This window comes from Leiobunum rupestre, chromosome 1 (assembly GCF_980474605.1).
Source record: "Leiobunum rupestre chromosome 1, qqLeiRupe1.1.hap1, whole genome shotgun sequence".
In the NCBI taxonomy this organism is placed as follows: Eukaryota; Metazoa; Arthropoda; class Arachnida; order Opiliones; family Sclerosomatidae; genus Leiobunum; species Leiobunum rupestre.
In genome coordinates this window covers 44903189-44910670 of record NC_143384.1, presented here as the reverse complement: position 1 = coordinate 44910670, position 7482 = coordinate 44903189, and the positions used below count along the sequence as shown (strand labels likewise).

The 7482-nt window shown below is 35.5% G+C and overlaps 1 long non-coding RNA gene across 1 annotated transcript; it reads left to right on the top strand.

The window, feature by feature from the left end:
* The first annotated feature begins 785 nt into the window (after nt 1-785).
* LOC149963060 (uncharacterized) lies at nt 786-1840 on the top strand. Its single transcript, XR_016480178.1, has 3 exons — nt 786-809; nt 881-934; nt 1767-1840. It is a non-coding gene; the product is annotated as an uncharacterized LOC149963060 (long non-coding RNA).
* The last annotated feature ends 5642 nt before the right edge of the window (nt 1841-7482 follow it).

The window sequence follows — 7482 nt, the reverse complement described above, 5'->3', positions numbered from 1 at the left end:
CACCTCTTTTATAATAGTTCTTTCTATAAATATTTTACGCTTACCCAACTTGTTAAAAGTAGAAGTATAACATGTTGCTCTTACGTCACAAGACTGAGCTTTGGTGGAATTATCTTAGCACGCGCGATTTGCACGAGCGTTAGAAAATAGGAAGCTCCTCGTGATGCGAGCGCGCGCTCGTAGTGTTGGAGAAGGTAAATGCAGTGACGTAAGAGCTACATTAAAACAAGAAGGCCATGTTACTTTATAGAAAGAACTATTCAAACCTTTAGTGCAAAAAAAAAGAAATCAACAACGCCACGGCAAAGTATCAACCAAGCACGTGATTATTTTGATGTATCAGAAAAAGAGCGGTCAGTTATCACAACATCAAATAAAATTGCGTTGTTTTTTCTCTACTCTAGACTGTGAGTAGACGAATTAGCAGACGGAAATCCAGTAGTTTAGCGAACTTCTCGCGTTGGCCGCTGGAAGGTTCTATGGTAACCGAATGTCTTATTTTTTAAATTACAGTTTAACAACTTGCGCAAAAATTACCAAAATTAAAATAACGTAGACGACGAATTTTTCCTGTGCACAAGATTAATTTAAAACATAAATAGTTAATTTATGTAATTAAATTTAGTCATTTTGAGCCCACTACTTTGTTTTTATAAAACATGGTGACCTGTATAAAACAAAATTTTCATGCTTAATTTTCGTTTCTGCTTTCAAATTTCGCGCTTGTCATTTCTTGGCAATTTTTCGAGCTCGATCTTGGAATTTGGTAAATCATAGAGTGGCAACACTGCTCATGACTCCGGACTGAAGTTAGTGTCGAAACTGCAGCGCAGCGTAAGTTAAAGTTATACGATTTTAATGTTCCAGTTTTGATGTTAAGGAATGTAAATAGTGACGTAGACTGGAGCTTAGGTGGTGAGGCACTAATTTAAAAGTAAGCTTAATTAATTTTTATTTATTATTTTATTGAAACACCTATTGTATTAAGTAAACCCGTTGGCTAAATTTTACTATATGGGAGTGGGTGCCGTAGAACACATGACGGACATTGACGCAAAGATTGTGCAAACCATACTAAGCTTTCTGGGGACCATAGTTCGACTGTAGTAGAACTCGTAAAGATGACATTGTTTGAATTATTTCTTTTGGACTGTACTACAATAATATTGAATTATTTTCTAATATTTTGGACGTTTTTTGACAAATCTGAAACGCGTACTTTGTGAAACTCCTCTCACGCTCCTCTCCCTTTGAAGTTTCGCGCATCTCGCCTGTCAGATTCTGACACTGTTCTCACAGGGGTAGAACAACGACCATCACTGGCCGGTGACCACATTAGATTTACTGTCTTTAACTTCTTTATATCTTTCTAATGTCAGCATATTATGTGCTCTTGTTCATATTTAATTACCACTTCAAAAGAAGTTATGGGTCCCAGTGGCGTAGCTAGACCTTTTGCAGAGAAATAGTTTTCAAAACTAGTTTAAAATGGAGTATTGACCGTCGCTTCAGTTGCCATGAAGTGAAAAGTGCCGCCCCCCTAGCTACTCTACTGATTGGTCCATGAAAATTGTTTTAGACGGTCAGGGAAAACCTGGAAAAGTTGGGGAATTTTTAAATGAAAACGTTTTGGCAACCTGTATTAACATTAAGAGGGAATAATCTTTCCTTGTATAATAAGTCCTTTCTTTGAATGCGGGCTGACTCTACTACTAAACATAAATTATTGAGGTCAAGGTTTAACTAATTTTCTTTCAATATTATAGATGCATCGCCAAGATAAATCCAGAGAATCCGAAAGAGGTTATAAACGTGAAGATCTTTTTTATATAAACAAAATATCCCAATATGATTGGATATTAATTAAAAATAAAATCCTGTAGTAAATTTGGGAAATTGGCTCATGAATAAATGATTTTTTCGAAATTGTATCCAATATTTTGTAATATTTGCAGAATATAGGTTTTTTATCACAACGGAATGTCCGTTTTTCAAAAGAAGTTTCCTTAAAAAACCGAATTCAAAGTATTTCAGAAAATCTGGGTTAAGTGTTTTTTACCGAAATTATCTGAAATGTTTATAGAATTCCGTTTTTTGCAACACATAAGACGTACTACAGAACTGTATGCCATATTTACAGAAGAACGTTTTATAAAAACACAAGTTGTTCAGTTTGTCCTACAGAACGGTGTCCTTATGCCATATTTACAGAAGTACGTTTTATAAAAACACAGGTTGTTCAGTTTGTTATACAGAAATGTGTGCCATATTTACAGAAGTATGTTTTATAAAAACACAGGTTGTTCAGTTTATCCTACAGAAATGTATGCCATATTTACAGAAGTATGTTTTATAAAAACACAGGCTGTTCAGTTTGTCCTACAGAACGGTATGCCATATTTACAGAATTTCGTTTTATAAAAACACAGGTTGTTCAGTTTGCCCTACAGAAATTTGTGCCATATTTACAGAAGTACGTTTTATAAAAACACAGGTTGTTCAGTTTGTCCTACAGAAATGTATGCCATATTTACAGAAGTCCGTTTTATAAAAACACAATTTGTTCAGTTTTTAAATAAAACATTCTTTAATATGTACAGAACATTGATTTTTAAAAAAAAAAGTTACATTTTTATTTAACATATTTGTTCTGTATTATTTACAATACAAATATCTGTAATTTTTATATAATTAATCTGTAAGTGAAAAACATTTTTTATCTGTTAAAAAAGCAGTTGGTTTCTGTAAACCTTTATTATGGAAATATATGTAAAGAAATCAGAACATTTCTGGAATGATGGTTTGCCAGATATTTTCTGTAATTTATGCAGTAGAAATTTCTCTCAGTGCAGTTACAAACTATACAAATATGTACGAGCTCGAGCACCTTGCTATTTTTTATGTTGGGTATTAACGACCGTATTTCTTAAAAATATTCGTTTACATTTAAGAAACATTATTACCAAGATTGCATTTATGAACCTCACAGTCTGCTGTATACTTCTCGACTCCAAAGTCAATACAATCGACCCGGATCTCATTGGTACCCAAAAAATAAAAATAAAATTACGCTTGTTTCTTCACTCCCCCTCGTGCAGGGAATACCTATGATAACCGTGGATCGTCAGTTCATTATAATAATCCCTTAAATTAAATAAATATACAGAGTGTTCAAAAGGTTATGCAAATATTTTAAGGAGTTGTAGGGGTGAGTTGAGAGGTATGCCTGTTTTTTCCCATTTTCCTACGATGAATTAAATGAGCGCCAGAGAGCTTCAAAGTGTGGCCTACTAGCCCCTGGAAGTAGGCTGCAACAAGCGCAAAACCAAGCAGCAGGGACTTTAAATACTGTTTAAGTTTACTTTTGTACGCTGGTTATCTCGATTTGTTTACAGAGTCCTTTCCTACCTATCACATGAGCCCAAACCTTTATGTTTGTATTTCCCTGCTACTTGGTTTTGCGCTTGTTGCAGCCTACTTCCAGGGGCTAGTAGGCCACACTTTGAAGCTCTCTGGCGCTCTTTTAACTCATCGTAGGAAAATGGGTAAAAAACCGGCATACTTCTCAACTCCCCCCTACCACTCCTTAAAATTTTTGCATAACCGTTTGAAAAATCCTGTATATTTTCTTGATATAACAAACTAATTTTTGAAAAAGAAATATCTTAGAGTAAGGGCATGCGTTGTTCATTCAAAACGCGAGCTAGAGAAAAGGAAAACTTAAAAAAAAGTTCAATTGTCTCATTTTTGTGCTATTGACGAATTTCATAAGAAAAATTATAACGATAGTCAACAAAGAATACTATTTGATTTTTGTTTGCAACTTGACTTTATTGAAAATTTAAAAGCATTTACATTATGAAAATCAGAGATTTGATGAAAACGTTTTTATCTCCATTGTAGTAAAATCAATTCATAATTGTCTTGAACACCGAAAAATTTGTCTAAATGCTGATGGATTTGCAAATCTTAGTCAGAAGATTTCCATCCTCCCAAAAACCTACATACATTTTCTTATTTACACTTTTTCTTCGTTACGGTCAACCTCTTAGGAGAAATGTATGAATAATGTAATAGCTTGATATACTACTAAGTAGCTCTTCAACTGTTACCAAGACGTTGCTGGTCAATTCTTGAATCTATGACGCAAAAAAGCAACTCCTCCAAAAGACGCCTCCCATCCAAGTGGCTTATTTCATTGAGAAAACTGTCAAGAGAAAGAGAGTGAGGGAAATTTCCCCAGATGTTTGGGAAAGTTTCTTTAATCAATCAGCAGAAAGAGGGGTCTCGAACACAAGTTCTCAACGAACAGCTCCTCGTACGCTAATTATTCCGCAATGAGACAGACGCTCAGCACAAACTTCACTTCTTACGATACACAGTCAGTGCATTTAATTTAGTAGTAAAATGCTGTGACTAGTGCCATATGTCCAGCCCTGGTTGTAGACGTAGCTTTACTCTGCGCGATATACAGATCTACAACGTCTCCCTGCATGTTTTCGATGGAATCTTAACCCATCTAATATTTTATTATTAGAGAGTTGAAGGACGCAAAATAGGTCTGGAAATAAGTAATGCCAGAAATAAATAATACTTATCTTTGTTTTGACGCTTTGAAAGAAAAATTTAGTTTGCACAGTTATTGACTTATTACTTAAATTGAGAGTGCCGTTTTCGACTTTGGGGTGGCGGAGTGCTTGGCAGCCACAGGAGGCGGGTTCTATCCCAGGAATACCAGCTTGTGTCTGATGTGTCACTGTGTGAAAACTCAGAATCACTCCTTCTGCGTTGAGTTTGCAAGTTCTCTCCCCTCTGGTTTAACGGGTTTTCCCGCGAGCTCTTCGGTTTCCCCTTCCATAAAAACTTGTTGGGTTTAACGGTAATAGTGAGTGTAGGGAGCTGCTGGGTCGCGTGGCTTGAAGGGCTTGCCACCACCCTCCTAGACGCATTTTAACCCGGTCACCTGAATTAAGGGCTTTAAAAGTAACTTGATGACTTAGGCCTAAGGTGGTGCCTTGGGTATTAGCCTAGCTGATTATTATTATTAAAAATGTTTAATAATTGAATGAAATAAAATAACCGCTGGCCTATAGGAAATTAAATACATTTGAAAAGTAATCCGCGAGTCAAACCTTAAAATAGATTGGTCCCTTAAATAAATCTCACGTTAACCACAATTTTCAATTTTCCACACTTTCATGTCAAAAGCCTACTATGCCCCCATAGCTATATTTCAGTTAGTATTGTAATGTTTGGATGTATACACATATAAAAGAAGATGAAACTGGCTTCAGCTAGGTTATTACCCAAGGCTTAAGTCATCAAGCGACTTTTAAAGCCTTTAATGCAGGTGGTTAGTAAATTGCGGCCCAGCCACACAGCCGCCACTGATTAAGGAAAGCGAACTGTTGGTGTTCCTTACCAAAATAACCCGATGTAAAATTTCTTCTAATCATAAGATTTATTTTAGAAGACGGTTCTGAGTTTGTATTGGCGTACGCTTTAAACCAGACCAAATAAACATCGGCACGCTTGAATGAAGCACCGTCGCGAAGAAATGAGTTCCAAGCGCCAACGAAGATGGCATCAAGCGTGGAACGAGGGCGGATTGAAATACAAAGCTAAATTTAAAAGTAGTTGAAGTTATCTCTGCTCTTCTTTGGGTTGCTACGCGTCTTGGAATGCAGCCAATATACTTCGATATCATCTGAGACGCACAAAGAGCCATGTGTTCTTGCGCGTTTTTGCTTTCTAGATTGATGGCCATAAAACAGCCGCTGATCGCTAACTTATTAAGGCTTTCGTTAGGTGGGTATGTTTGATGGGAACCGGGTTCTTCTTCATTGAAGTTGCTCGAAATATATGTCATGGTTTAATGGTAAGAATTGTTGTATTTATTGAAAAATGTGCGCTGGAGAGATATTTCATAAAACTGATTTGTTATACGCGTTTGACAACGGCGGCGTAATCGCCACTGCCGAAACATGTAACGCACCCCTTTTTTAACATAAAAAGAGTTTTATAGTGTACAATAAACCGTTGTTTTTCTAAATAATTACTAGAATTAAACTGAAAATCATCTATTTTTAAAACTTTGAGCACACGACTAAGGAAATGTTCGCCTTTTTCATAATATTCTTTATGCATTGTAATTTTTATCCAGCTTTTTTTCCTTATAAAAATTAATGTTAACAATAATTGTAGTTCTTTTTTATTTCCGTAAAGAATAATCTTCACTCACAAGAAAACATCCCGAAGTGTAACCCACTGATTTTGTTCAAACTCGGGGGATTGGTAGACGTTCATGTATGATGAAAAATCCTAAAGGGAATTTATTCAATGGGCAACCGTTTTGCCATGGCAACGAAAAATGTTTTTGACAACAAAAAATTTAAATTTTCCCATTGAAAATAACATGGGATTCTGACCGATTCCCTGTGAAAAATTTAAACAAATTTCAAAATTTCGAAAATGCCAAAAAAAGAAAAAATAAATAAAAATTGACAATAAAAACATCAAAATTGATCAAATTTTGATCAATTTTAGGTCAAAATCCCATGTTATTTTCAATGGGAAAATTTAATATTTTGTATTGTCAAAAACATTTTTCGTTGCCATGGCAAAACGGTTGCCCATTGAATAAATTCCCTTTAGGATTTTTCATGATTCATGAACGTCTACCAATCCCCCGAGTTCGAACAAAATCGGTGGGTTACACTTCGGGATGCCTCCTTGTCAGACTCCAACCTCATTCCATTGCGAACAAAATAAACGGCATAGAACAAAACTCTTTTAAACCGTATCTAATGACAATGAGCTCCAAAGACGTTCCTCGTGTCACACTTGTTTTTGAGAAATCCATTTGGTCGTCTCGGTTTTGCCCTAAACAGAGATCGTCGATTTTCCCGTCGAACAATCTCTGTGCGCTCAATATAAGGCAATAAATGAGGGATACCGCGAGTGTCATAAGCTTTGGTACGTTCGAAATGTCACATCTTTATCCGGCGTTACTTGTAACGCGCCATTGACCGCCACTTTGAAGAGAAGCCTTGCTACTGGTCACTCATCTCTGTCAAATCGAAGTATATTTATCGTCTCAGCTATAGCCTAAAATTTTATTTCGCTCAAGAAAAAGCGTATTCTATGATGAAATACTTTCCACTAATTGTGATCTTACTTTATAGCAACGAAATAGTTTTCATTATGGAGTGTTTTGAAGTCGACTTTTTAGAGAATAATTTAAATCATACAATCCTGAAATAGTCACAAAGAGACACAATAAAAATTGCCTTTTAATTTAAGGCGAGTAAAATTTATGTTGAGCATTCAAAAACGATGCATTTTATTTTATTTATATTCACTTGTACTATTTCGCAAAAACGCCTTTCCTCCAATTTTAACTTATATCTGTACTTTACAACAATTTCGTTCAATCAAACCTCATCAAACTTTAGATTCAATGAGCCTCTCAAAATCTCTGAT